The sequence below is a fragment of the Orcinus orca genome, chromosome 1, assembly GCF_937001465.1.
Source record: "Orcinus orca chromosome 1, mOrcOrc1.1, whole genome shotgun sequence".
NCBI lineage: Eukaryota > Metazoa > Chordata > Mammalia > Artiodactyla > Delphinidae > Orcinus > Orcinus orca.
Window position 1 is genome coordinate 123,539,384 of NC_064559.1, and position 15,022 is coordinate 123,554,405.

At 37.5% G+C, this 15,022-nt stretch overlaps 1 long non-coding RNA gene across 1 annotated transcript in view; it reads left to right on the forward strand.

The window, feature by feature from the left end:
- The first annotated feature begins 8,686 nt into the window (after positions 1-8,686).
- Positions 8,687-15,022, forward strand: part of LOC125964111 (uncharacterized) — a 44,338-nt gene continuing 38,002 nt past the window's right edge. Inside the window, exon 1 of the long non-coding RNA XR_007476798.1 lies at positions 8,687-8,829. This is a non-coding gene — a long non-coding RNA (uncharacterized LOC125964111). The remainder of the gene's footprint in view (positions 8,830-15,022) is intronic.

The following is a 15,022-nucleotide window of genomic DNA, read 5'->3' on the forward strand; positions in this document are numbered from 1 at the left end:
CCCAGAGAAGCTAAGGAATAAATGAGCGAAGACTGCGTTCACACATTTGGAAATGACAATAGCACACTGGAGGCCTTGATATACCCGTACATTTATTTTCTTTATATAAAAGACCAATATCCAATGCTATTAGCCAGAACTTCTCTTACATATGAAATTCACTTTTGTAGGAAGAAAGAAAAAGAAAAAAAAAAAGCTTCTTTTTTCTCTGTATAAGAGAGATAATTTCTTTAGTTTCTTTGGTAAGGGTCTCTAAACAAATCTTTCCTGATTTATGCTCAGTGCATACATGTAATACTGATTAATGCTAATGAGGTTCACATATTTAAAAGAGTGCACTCAATCTCATGATTATAAATACCATTCAGAAAGTGTGTGACTGGATTTTATTGGTATGAATTTAATCCAGGTCAATTTTAAACTCCTAAAGTTTTATGTTTAAATGAACCAAATTATCTCCATTAAATCATACTTGACATTGATCGTGGCTATATAAAGAGAAAAGTTATAGTAGTGTTCATTTATACTTTATTAGAGAAAAGCAATCGTTTCCACTTGAATTCTCTTCCTAGTTTCATGGAATATCCTGTTTTGTAATTATAAATTTCTGAAAAATATGTCATCACTTGAAGATTCCAATTTTGGCTTTATTTTTCTAAACATGTCCATTATGGAGCTGAGCAAATAGAATATATTAGATAACAAAATCTTGCTTACATAGTAAAATGTTTTTCTAAAACATAGTTCAAACATGAAATAAGACAATATAGTTTTCAACCAGGGAAATTATTATCTGCTGCATATGTACCGTACTAATTAGATTACGCCTAAATCCTGGTAGTTTGCATAATTGTACTTAATTTCTCAGGGGGGTCAAATTATAGCATTGGACCTCTATGAAGAGATAATGCTTCTTAGTCAGCAAACCATATCACATTCTAAAGAAACTGAAATATATTTGTAACTTTAGAGTAATAAAATGTAGTCTTTTCAGAGGCCCAATTTGAATAGAAATCCCTTCAGAAATGCACCTGGTTAAATATACATAATCATGAAATATGGTTAAACATTGGTTAGAAGCTCATTTACTTCATCCCTTCCAGTTTAGTGTCAATTTGTTAAACATATTTTCTGGTCGTTTCACTAAACTATCATTAAAATGTAAAATTTCAGACCTTGAACTTCTGCCTATCACTTCTTCCTTATTATATTTCCTTCTTCTGGGTTTAACATGTTTTCTCCATATTAAATAATTGTTTTCTCTCCTCACCACCACCCCTCAGAAATAGGGCACTCTTATTAACAAACTTGCTATGTTAGAAAAAGGAAAAGGCAACTGAGGAAGAATGCTTGCAATTTATTTATAAGGGAGAAAAGGAGATCACCAAAATAGTGTAAGAAGTAAAAAATTTGCTGTACAAGAATCTGAAGATGTTCTGAAAAAACAGTATTCTTTCAGATTTCTTTGGAAGTTACTTTACTCTTAGACAAAAGGTATCCAGGCAAATTTTTTGGTATTTGGTATTTTCAGTGGCTTTGGCCTACTCTGAGCTACTTGGTATTCCACCAGGTTTGTTCTTGGCTGGTGTAACCCTTATCAAAAGCACTGAAGTATTCAAACATAGATTATCACCAGAATCACTCAAGACACCTTTGACAAAATACAGGTTTCCAGAGAACCAGCCTAGATTTATTGAATGGGAATCTTAGAGGTGGGGTTCTGGAGGTAGGGTGAGGCAGAACATAAGAATCAGAATTTTTTAAAAAGTTCCCCAGAGGATTTTTTTAAAGCAGCTTCATTGAGATGTAATTTACCTACCATTTACCTATTTAAGAATACATTTCAATGTTTTTTTAGTGTATTCACAGATATGTGTGATCATCATCACTGTCAATCTTAGACCATTTTTATCATCTCTAAGAAAACTCTTCAGCTATTCTCCTACTATCCTCCCATCCCCATCATTCCTGACTCTATAGATTTCCCTATACTGGACTTTCATACAAATGGATTCATACAATCTGTGATCTTGTATGACTGGCTTCTTTCCCTTAGCAAAATGTTTTCAAGGTCCAACCAAATTGTTGTATGTATTAGTACGTCATTCCTTTTTCTAGCCAAACAATATTTCATTGTATGGGTATATCGCATTTTGTTTATGGACATTTGGGTTCTTAGAAGATTTAATCATTAGCCATATTTGGTAACTAATGATCAAGTGTGGATCTCAGAGCAGTTTCAAGCTCTCCTCACAAAGCAACACTGGGTCCTAAACTGCAAGGAGGGAAGAGAAGCATGGCTGGAAAGGCAGGGCTTCAGATGGAATTGGCTCTGCGCTTCTTAGTCATATGACCTGGGCAGTGTCTTTAATTCTCTCCACTTCATTTTCCTCATCTGTAAAACAGGAAAAATGATTTCTCCTTCATAGAATTGTTATGAGGATACATGAGACAATTGAGTAAAGTGCTTAAAATTGCCTGGCACAGAGGTATTTTACACATGACAGCTATTATTCTTATTTTCTTTGTTGAATTAATACAAAACAGCCATTTATATACAGAGTTATAGAAGCTGGATAGGTTATTTCTGTCTAGAAAATGAATTATTATGAATAAAATAAGCAAGGCTTCCTTAGCGGCCCAGTGGTTAAGAATCCGCCTGCCAATACAGGGGACTCGGGTTCGATCCCTGGTCCGGGAAGATCCCACATGCTGCGGAGCAACTAAGCCCGTTAGCCACAACTACTGAGCCTGCACTCTAGAGCCCACGAGCCACAACAACTGAGCACGTGTGCCACAGCTACTGAAGCCCACTGCGCCTAGAGCCAGTGCTCCACAACAAGAGAAGCCACTGCAATGAGAAGCCCGCGCACCGCAACAAGGAGTAGCCCCCGCTCGCCACAACTAGAGAGAAAGCCAGTGTGCAGCAACGAAGACCCAACGCAGCCAAAAATAAATATATAAATTTTTAAAAAATAAATAAGTAAAATAAATAAATAAAATAAGCCTCTCCAAGTTATAAGAGAGTAAAAGGACAGATTGGATGATGCAATTTCTTCACTTTTTTAAACTAAAGTAAAAGTAATAATAAAAGTCCACATTTTCATTTGGAAAAAAAATAGTTGCTTCTATTTAAGAGTACAAATCAGATTTTTATTGTTTCATTGCATTTTCAAAATCCATATATTTTGTATACTCTGCAAATCTTCTGAAAGTTCTACCCATGTAAGTGCATGTATGTATATGTGTACACACACACACATACACATGTGAACACACATATAATCATAGTTAACACTTACTGAACTCTTTATATATGTCAGGCAATGTACTTTATGTGCATTGATATACTTAACCCTGCCCACAACTTTACATGATCAGCTAAGGAAATTGAAGCATAGGATAGTCAAGAATCTGGATCTGGATCATAAGGTAGGTAAGTAGCAGAGCCCAAGCTGTTAACCATGACATTTGTAATAGTTTTTCTCCACGTGTTTGTATATAAGATAATGCAATAGCTATTGTTCATGAACTACAGAACGATGTTTATTACAGCTTGAAGCAGTCTTTAGCAGGTACTAGTGAAATCCACCCTATACTGTTGCACTTCGAACACCGTTTAAAGATCAAACCAAAGATAAGTAGCATTGTGAAGATTACTGGTTTTCAAACTGAGTTCTGTGCTGCCCCTTCACAGAGACCCAGGGATTCAGGAAGGAAGGGGCTCTAGGCTTCACACTCTGATTCATCAGAGCAGTTCTTTTTTTATCTATTTGGTTTATTTTCATGTCAACTTTGATCTATTTGTCTTATTTTCATTTCAATAATAAGTTACTTGACAGGAAATAAAAGTTTTGAAAATCACTGGTATAGTTGAAAAACCTTGAGTTTTGGAGGCAGACGGTCCTGATGCTGAATCTCAGTTATACTACTGCCATCCCAGCTGTAGAATCTTGGTTTAAATATGTAACCATACTGGACTTCAGTTGCTACATCTGTCAAACAAGGGCTATCTACGCCACGTGCTAGGCAAAGGGTAAATAAAATGTGAGTAGAATAGTGCCTGATACATAAAGGTTCTATAAATTAATTCCCTCCCCATTTATTATAATTATTTCTTTATTCCCCATTACTCTGCAGGGTCTTTATATTCTTTTTACCTAATAAGGGACTATCTCAAAACCGACACTCATTGAGTGTTTGTTGAATGGAAGCAAATGTGATAGGATACTAGAATGAAATAGTTAGGGTCAATATTGAGGTTAGAAGTGGATTATAAAGAGTTTTGAATGCTATGGTAAAATTTTAAACTGAAAGTTTTGAAAGGTAGAGATGTGATAGTATCTATTTCTCAGCAAAACAGATAATTTTAGTGCAGTGATTCTTAACAGAAGGTGCTGGGTATAGTTCAGCTTAATAGTTAGAAGTGTGGAATCTGAGTTCAAATAACAGCTCTCTCACTATCCGTGTTTGGCTGATAAAATGTAACAAATACAATTTTAACTAAATGGACTATGATTCCAAGAGTAAGTTTAGATTTTCTTCTATAAAGAATTTTTTTGGGCTTCCCTGGTGGCGCAGGGGTTGAGAGTCCGCCTGCCGATTCAGGGGACACGGGTTCGTGCCCCGGTCCGGGAAGATCCCACTGGCCGCTGAGCCTGCGCATCTGGAGCCTGTGCTCCGCAACGGGAAAGGCCACAACAGTGAGAGGCCCGCGTACCGCCAAAAAAAAAAAGAATTTTCTTGAAATAACATTTGCTGCAACAAAATCTGAACTATAGCATTCATTCAGTTCCATAATATCCAGTATCAGATTATAATTGCCTTGTTTAATACAGTTAGAATTCCATATGGAATTCTTTCCATTTTTTATAAATATTCCATCACGGATTAGATCTCTGCTTAAGCTTATTATCTGATCATAGCTTCCATTATAATTTGTCTGTGTGTGACCCCACAGGACTGCTATGCCCAGCGTTTCTTGGCTTGTTATCAGATGAAGATGAACAGTGCAGAACTGTGAATAAATTGTATAATTGGAGAAGGTCATCTTTCCTGCCTCTAGTCTGCTCTGTCCCCTTCCAGGGCCCCACACTGCCTTTTTGCCCTCTAACTCTCCTCATCCATCAAAACAGGAAAGAGTGTGATATCCTATTTTATAGCTAAAACTGATTCAGATATTTGTATTTTTAAGCTCTTTATCTCTAACTGTGGAATGAAATGATTTATCAACAGTTTAAAGTGATGTGTTTTCTTTTAGGCGAAACAGACGTAGTAGAAGGAAAATGCTAGATTAAGTGCTAAATCCTGAAGGCAAAACAACTGAGTTATATTAGGGTGCTGTGTGTGTTAGGGGAGGGGAGGTTGTGGTGAGAGAGTTCTGTGTGGAGACAAATGATCAGAAAGACTACCAGGTACATAAGAATCTCCGCTTATTCCATGTCTTCTCTTCTTTTAAGCCTAACGTTTCTCCTTTTTTTTTTTTTTTTTTTTTTTGCGGTACGCGGGCCTCTCACTGTTGTGGCCTCTCCCGTTGCAGAGCACAGCCTCCGGACGCGCAGGCTCAGCGGCCATGGTTCACGGGACCAGCCGCTCGGCGGCATGTGGGATCTTCCCGGACCGGGGCACGAGGGGCACGAACCCGTGTCCCCTGCATCGGCAGGCGGACTCTCAACCACTGCGCCACCAGGGAAGCCCACATTTCTCTTTTTATTCTTTGGCCAAGGGTCTCAAATTTTGAAGCTCTGGAGTTCATCCATCACTAAAAAGCAGAACCTGAGGCATGAATTAAGTTTTTAAGTCTTATAAAGGAGGCACAATCCCAGGGCAGTAAGGGTGAGGGAAAGGGAAGGCGAGGGTAGGAAGGATGAGAGGTAACACAAAGTTACCATGCTGGCCGCTGCTTCATAATATGCCATGGAGAGACTAAGGCAATCACTTTCATCTGCTCAGCAACCCTAGGAAACTGTGCCTGAGGATGAATGGGAGGAAGAGAGGAGAGAGAATCTATCTGCCTGGCTCCCTCTGGTCTCTTGGTTTCCATTAGTTCAGGTTGACCCCACAGGGAGTTCATTCTCCTGTACTTTTGTATTAACGTCTGACTGAGCAGGAAGCCAAATCCCATGCCATGTGGTGAGGTGTTTCATCTGAGCCCATAAATGGCAGAAGCAGCCAGAGACCCTGGGCATGTGGCTGGTTACCTGGCTGCAAGGTGATAACAAAAGTGGAGGGTCAGTATTCTTAGTTATGCAATAAGTTAGCTCCAGACAGCAGAACCATGTGAGGCACAGAGTAGGTACACCGTAGTTTTCGAGAAATACCTGATGGCCTAGAAAGCAGGGCAGGAAAGGCCAGTGGAATCCAAAGGGATATATAACCTATGTCTTGTGTTTTTGTTTCTTTTTTCTATTTTATAAAGATTATAAGTTCATTTAGGGCAGGACTATGTATTTTCAGCTTTGTGTGCTTTGTGACTATAATACTACATGCTGTATCTTGGGTGAGTTTGACCTTAAGGTGTACTACGATTTCAAAGACAGCTTGCAGGGAAGGGCAAGAAGCAGGATTGAGCAAAACAGGCAAACTAGTCAGCAGTTCAAACTGGAGTTTACAAAGGAGCATGTTGAACTGGAGCTTGGGCAAAGACGAAGCTAAGGGGGGTCTAATTTGCCTGGGATATGGTAGCCATGGGGACGTTAAAAATCAAGTGGCTCCACTGGAAGTGAATGATATGTAGCATCCCAGCCAGAGGCTGATGACAAAATGCAGGAATAGAGAACAAGGTGCCAGAGATCCAGCCAACTGGATTGGGGTTCAAAATAGGTTTCAGTTCCAGGCAGAGAACTGGAATAAAAAATATGGGGAACCAAGGCAAAAGGACCTCATATCTGGGCTGTATGAACATGGCAGGAATTTTTTGAAATTATTAGCAGTATTTGTATGAATAATAATGATTTGTAGTCAAATTTTATTAGGTACATTAGCTACTTCTCTAACTTATATTACTTAATTTCCCCAACAACTCTCCTAGATAGATACTTTTATTATTTCTGTTTTACAGATAAGGAAATCAAGAGTCAGGAAAGATAAATAACTTGCCCGTGGTCACACAGCTAGTGAATAGGGGACTAGGATCTAAACAGAGGAGTCTGATCCAGAGCATATACATTCAGCCACCATTGAAAGTATTAAATGAAAGAAGGCTGACAAAGCTCTTAGCAGAGTTCCAGTCATATAGTAAGTTTTCAGTGAATATTACCAATTATCATCGTTATTGTTAGTAGTTTTGTAATAGAAGCGGTACTATTAACTGTATCAGTGGTATTCACCGTAGCAGCAGTAGCACGTCCACGGAATTTGGGGTCAGCTGATAAGACCTATTGACTGTTTTGGTCCACAGGAGAGGACTGATGAGATGGGAACTGTCCTAGGGCACAGGGGCTGAGAATCAGGTGTGAAGGAGTAAGAAAATATAGGGACATACAGTGCAGAACCTTGCCCTTTTAACAAAAGTAATTGAGAAGTAACATAGAATAGGAGTTAAAAGCTTGGACTTTAGAATTACAAAGACATGTGTTCTGTTATTTATTAGCAGTGAGTCCTTAGGGAAGTAACTCAACAGATGTGAGTTTCAAACAATTTGCACCTGTACCCAGCGGAGTGCCTGGCATATAGTAATCATTCAGTAAATGCTTGTAGAATTAACTCACTGCTTCATTTCCATTCCTTTCCACTCAAAAAAGCTCAAAACAAACCAAACCAAAAACTATCCCAGTGCACAGCTGCTATTAAACTTCTGAAATACCAAGGCAAAGCCATCCCACTGAGAGTAGCTACTTTTATAACTGATATAATTTGTCACCCACATCCGCCTAACATTTCAGGAGCCTCCCCATCTGTGCTCAAAAGCTGTAGCACAACCAGGGAAAACTGTGTGATGTGCTATCCCTGTCATCTTGATGCTGTGTTGCTACAGCAGGTATTCCTCTGTTATTCACTTACCTGAAGCTATTTTGATTTGACAAGTAAGAGGCAATTTTGAAGAAAGTGCCTATTTTTTCCCCCCAAAGCCTGTCATTTTTAAAGAAAACATTTCTCATTTTAACTATGGTGTAATCAAACATGAAAATAAATGTATATTCAAAGGAACAGGTCATCTCTTTCCTTGGTACCTTTCACTGTAAATTTGAATTTCAGTTCCTGGGGCTCAAAAGAAAATAATGCTGTAATTCATGGGGCGGGGGTGGGGGGGTGGCCGGGGGGTGGTGGGACTGGAGGAGAGAGGGAGAGAGAGGGAGAGAAAAAGAACATTACTGCCACCTCTTGCTCACTTCTCTAGAACTGAGAAAATGTGGAGGAAACCTGGAATTTTGCTTGCCGAAGTTTCACACAGACAGTCTGACTTTTGTTTTTACTTCCATGACCTTTAATGGCTCTCAGTGCAGCCAGACCAACTGTGCATATATGTTGACACTATGGAAACCACACAAATAAGTAGTTTGGGGTTTGCATGCTGTATTTACTTTGGCACTTAACAATGATACGCATATTTTCCTGTTAGAGCTCCCAAAGGTTTTGGGAGTTCAGTTGCCTTTCTCTTTTATTCAGCGTTCAGATTGCTTCATCATTACTGCAAATGTGCAAGTATTTTTAAACTTTTTTTTTTGCTAAGTGTAGTTCTATTTTGTTTTGGAGAGCACTGTTTGCTTTAACAGAAGTAGGACAGGTCCTGTTCAAGCTGTGAAACACACACTCTGGAGGGATAGGGGAGGGAGGAAGGCATCTTTGCAGTCACTGGAGGAACAGAGCCTACAGAAGGATCACCCTCAGGTCTGTAGATGTTTTCTATTTCTTTTCACCCAGGAATTTCAAAGTGACTTTTGACATCTCTGATTGTCCCTCAGAACCACTGCCTTGTACCCTTCTTCAAGAAATCACTTGCTTCACTTAGTTCATACCCCTTCTATCATTAAGAACAAAGTATATACTCCTAGAACTCTAAAGAAAGACATATCAAGAATGAAAATTTTAAAAATTCTGATAAATATATTCTAATTTTAAATGGTTGCCATGGACTGAATGTTTGTGTCCCCCCAAATTCATATGTTGAAACCTAAATTCCCACTGTGATAGTACTTAGAGGTGGGGCTTTGGAGAGATAATTAGGTCATGAGGCTGGAGTTCTCGTGAATGGAATTAGTGTCTTTTATAAGAAGAGAGAGAGATGATCTTTCAGCCATGTGACCATACAGCAAGAAGGCAACTGTCTACTAGCCAGAAAGTAGGACTTCACCAGACACCATATCTGCTGGCACCTTGATCTTGGACATCCTAGCTTCCAGAACTGTGAGAAATAAATATTTATTGTTTAAGCCAACCATTCTATGGTATTTTTGTTATAGCAGGCTGAGTTGAATAAAACAGTAGTAAAATATGTACAACAAAATTTAACCATTTTAACTGTTTTTAAATGTATAGTTCAGTAGCATTAAGTACATTCATATTATTATGCAACCATCACCATTATACATCTTCAGAACCTTTTCATTATCTGAAATTGAAAATCAATACCCATTAAATAGTAACTTCCGTACTATCCGTCTTCCCAGCCCCTGACAACCACCATTCTATTTTCTGTCTCTCTGAATTGCACTATTCCAGATACCTCATACAAGTGGAATCATACAATTTACCCTTTTGTATCCGGTTTATTTCACTTATCATCATGCCTTCAAAGTTTATGCATGTCATACCATGTGTCAGAATTTCATTCACTTTTAAGTCTGAGTAATATTCCATTGAGAGTGTATCCATTCACCTGTCAATGGACATTTAGGTTGTTTCCACTTTTTGGCTACTGTGAATAATACTGCTATGAATATGGATGTACAAATATTTGTTCTAGTCCCTGCTTTCAATTCTTTTGTATATACACTTAGAAATGGAATCGCTGGGTCATATGGTAATTCTATGTTTAATTTTTTGAGGAAATGCTGTGAAGTTTTCCACAGCAGTTGTACCATTTTATGTGTCCACCAATACTGCACAAGGAGTTCCAGTTTCTCTTCATCTTTGCCAACACTTATTTTTTCTGTTTTTTTGATAATAGATGGCTATTATCAAAAAACCAGAAAATAACAAGTGTTATTGTGTGAGGTGGTGTCATGTTGTCATATTTTAATTTTTCATAAAATAAAGTTTTGGCCTAAATTTCTAGATGTTTTTACAAAAGATCTGAAACTCACTACAACAGTTTTATAACACAAAGGAGTATGTTATAGGACTGTTAATATGGTGCCATGTAGCTAAAGAACCATTAGTTAAACAGCTAAAGAACCAGGCAGGATAGATGAATAAGAGAACTAGGCGTATAGACATACTTTAGTAAAATACACAGGACTTCGTGCCTAATTGGATTAGGTATATAGAAAGGCAAGAAAAGAATCTTTTCCACATTTCTGACATGGACAATTGATAGACGGTAGTACTATTTACCAAGATATGGAAAACAGGGAATTATAATAAAATATGCTGCACATCCAAGTGGACATGTTCAGTACACAGCTGAGTCTAGCAAACAGGAAAAAGCTGAGGAAAAGGGAGAATTTTGGAGTTTTCAGCTTACAGTGATGCCATCAGCCTGCAGACTTCATCAACGTGTAGGCTGAGAAGGGACCACAAAGGACAGATCAGTGGGACACACCAGTAGCTGAGGGTGGACAGAGGAAGAGTAAGAAGGAATGATTTTAGAGTTACAAGAATGATTCCACTGAAACCAGGTAAAAAAAGATTTTGGCCCAAACTGTCAAAGCTGAAGACAGATAGGGTAAATAAATAATGAAAACTGCCGATTGGATTTAGTACCTAAACAACCACAGGTAACATTCACAGAGCAGTTTCATAGAGACAGGTGGGGGAAAGAAGTGGACAAAGCGAACAGAGCACAGGTTTTCAAGAAGCTCGGGAGTGAAGAGGAGAAATTCAGGGTGGCAGCTTGAGAAATGCACTTTGTTTTTTTTTTTTATGCTGAGATAAAGCTGAGCCTGTTTATAGGCTAAAGGTAAGGAGCTAAAGGAAAGGAAGAGGTTAAAGACACGGGACAGAAAAGAGGCAGCTGATGGATCCAGGTCCCAGAGGAGGTGGGAGAGAATGAGATCCAGAGCACAAGCAGCTGGGTTAGGATCAGGGTTCGTAACCTCTCCTTTTAGAACAGAGAAAAGAGGTAAGGTTACAGCATTTGCAGTTGTGTTTGTAGAAGTGGGGGGAAGGGCAGGAACTTAAGAGCATTCATGCTTGATATAATCTTTGTGAAATAGGAAGTAAAGTCACCTACTAAGAAAAGGTGTTATTTTAGAAAATCAATATGGTAGAATAGTACAGTATACACTGAATGAGATGAGTTAAAAGTATAGAAAGGAAACTAACGTTAATAGTTTAGGTGTGAGTTTATATGGGACTTAAGTGGAGTGATGACAATATGGTTGGAAAAGAGAGGTGGACATCATGCTTTTTTTCTCATATTCTTCTGAAAGCGAGAAGCATTATTTTTTCTGTGAGGAACAAATCCTGATACACAATGTCTATGCCATGGGAATTGCCACATGACATCAATATTTAAAAACATAGGCAGTAAGATCCTTGACATCAACCTTGGTGATGATTTTTTTGAACCTAATTCCAAAAGCAAGGCAACAAAAGCTAAAATAAATAAGTGCGACTATATCAAACTAAAAAGCTTCTGCACAGCAAAAAAAACTATCAACAAAATGAAAAGGCAATCTACTGAATGGGAGAAAATATTTGCAAATCAAATTTTTGATGAGTTAATATCTAAAATATATAAAGAACTCATACAGCTCAATAGCAAAGAAACAACTCTATTTTAAAAAATGGACAGAGGATCTGAATAGACATTGTTCCAAAGAAGACATACAGATGGTCAACAGGTACATGAAAAAATGCTCAATATCAGTAATCAGCAGGGTAATGCAAATCAAAACCACAATGAGATATCACCTCACATTTGTTAGAATGGCTATTATCAAAAAGATAAGAAGTAAGAAGTGTTGGAGAGAATGTGGAGAAAAAGAAACACTTGTGCACTGTTGGTAAGAATGTAAATTGGTGCAGCCACTTTGGAAAACGGTACGAAGGTTCCTCAAAAAATTTAAAACATAACTACCGTAAGGTCCAGCAATTCCACTTTTGGTTATTTATCTGAAGAAAACAAAGAAAATGAAAATACTAACTCAAAAAGACATGCACCCCCATGTTCACTGCAGCATTATTTATAATAGACAAGATATGATAATCTAAGTTTCCATCAATGGATAAGTGGATAAAGAAAATGAGGGATAAAGTATATATATTATATATATATATATATATAATATATATACATATATACACACACACAATGGAATATAATTCAGCCATAATAGGAAGTAAATCTTCCCATTTGTGACAACATAAATGGACCTTGAGGGTATTATGCTAAGTCAAATAAGTCATCAAAGAGAAATTCCGTGTTATATCACTTATATGTAGAATCTAAAACACCAAAACAAACAAACAAAAAAACCCCCCAAGCTCATAGATTCAGAGAACAGATGATTGGTGGTTGCCACAGGCAGTGGGCGATGGTGGGCAAAATACATGAAGGGGGTCAAAGGTACAAATTTCCAGTTATATAATAAATAAGTCATGGGGATGTAATGTGCAGCATGGGGACTATAGTTAATAATGCTGTATTGCATATTTGAAAGTTGCTAAGAGAGTAGATCATAAAAGTCCTCATCACAAGATTTAAAAATATTGTATGGTGATGGATGTGAACTAGACTTATTGTGGTGGTCATTTCACAATATATGCATGATATGCACAATATATACATTAAATATATTTCATCATACTGTACACCTGAAACTAATATAATGTTATATGTCAACTATAGCTCAATAAAAACAAAAATTTAAAAAAGAACAAATGCAACTGGCCAATAAACATAAGAAAAGTGCTCAGTATCATCTAAAAATACATATATAAATAAAAATAAAACATCTAGTGCTAGAACTAAGCATCCTTGGAGCAACAAGACTCTCTAAAGACAAGTTTTTAGATTGCAGAGATGAATATCAATACTAACTTGCCCTACCCACTTCAATTTTGAGCTATTTATTGTTAACACCTTCTCTGTCACACACACACACACACACACACACATTCTTATGTGTGTACATATATGTGGAGAGTAGAACGCTTGATTTAGGAGGAACTAGGGTAAACACACAAAGGAGCCTGACCAAAACCCCTACGTAGACCAGAAATAAAGATCACAATTATGAATAATTTGCTTTTTAAAAATTGTGGTAAAATATACATAACATAAAATTTACCATTTTAACCATTTTAAGATGTACAGTTCAGTGGTAGTAAGTACATTCACATTAATTGTGTAACCATCACCACTGTCCATCTCCAGAACTTTTTCAACATCCCAAATTGAAACTCTATACCCATTAAACAATAACTTCCTACTCTCCAGTCCCCTAATACCTGGTAATCTTCATTCTGCTTTCGGTCTCTATGAATTGGATTTTTCTAAATTCCTCAGATAATTAGAATTATACAATATTTGTCCTTTTGTGTCTGGCTTATTTCACTTAACATAACGTCTTCAAGGTTCACCCATATTGTAGCATGTATCAGAATTTCTTTCCCTTTTAAGGCTGAAGTAATATTCATATATATATATATATATATATATATATATATAGTGTATTGTGAACAATGCTGCTAAGAACTGAGTGTACAAATATTTGTTCTAATCCTTGCTGTCAATTCTTTTGGCTATATCTCTATAATTAGAATTACTGCACCATGATAATTCTATGCTTAATTTTTTGAGGAACCACCATACTGTTCTCTATAGCAGTTGTACAATATTATAGTCCCACCAGCAATGCACAGGGTTTCAACTTCATTACATCTTTGACAACACCCGTTATTTTCTATTTGTTTATTTTAATAATAATCATCCTAATGGGTGTGAAGTGGTATCTTATGATTTTAATTTGTTTCGCTAATGATTAGTGATGCTGAGCATCTTTTCATGTGCTTATTGGCCATTTATACATTATCTTTGGGGAAATTATTCAAGTCCTTTGCCCATTTTAAAATCAGCTTGTTTGTTTTTTTTGTTGGTTGTTGTAGGAGTTGTAGGAGTCCTTTATGTATTCTGGATATTAATCCCTTATCAGATATATGATTTGCAAATACTTTCCTCATTCTGTGGGTTACCTTTTCAATCTCTCTCTCTCTCTCTCTCTTTATTTATTTTTATTTTTATTTTATTTGTTTGTGGGCACGCTGGGTGGCATGCAGAATGGAACCCGTGCCCCGTGCAGTGGAAGCGGGGAGTCTTAACCACTGGACTGCAGGGGAGTCCCTACCTTTTCAATCTCTTGATAGTGTCCTTTGAAGCATGAAAATTATGAATAGTTCACTTTTAACTTCAGCTGATAAAAAGTGATGTATAAAAACATTTCTCTGGGGCTTCTCTTGTGGCGCAGTGGTTGAGAGTCCGCCTGCCGATGCAGGGGACACGGGTTCGTGCCCCGGTCCAGGAAGATCCCACATGCCGTGGAGCGTCTGGGCCTGTGAGCCATGGCCGCTGGGCCTGCGCGTCCAGAGCCTGTGCTCCACGGCGGGAGAGGCCACAGTGGTGAGAGGCCCGAGTACCGCAAAAAAAAAAAAAGTTATCTGAAGTAATTTGAAATAAAACTTCTCGTCACAATACATTTATTGAACATCTTCATGATACCGAATTAAAGAAAATATGCATTGAAAAGACACTGAAGCTTCTTCTAAAATTTTTCATAGATATATGAATTTGCTCATTCATTCATTAATGTATTCAGCAAATATTTCCTGAGCCCATATTTTTCCAGGTCTTTCTTCTCATAAGCCATTAGTAAAAGACTAAAGGAATCACTCTAGTGATCTCCTTATTTAGACACAGTTT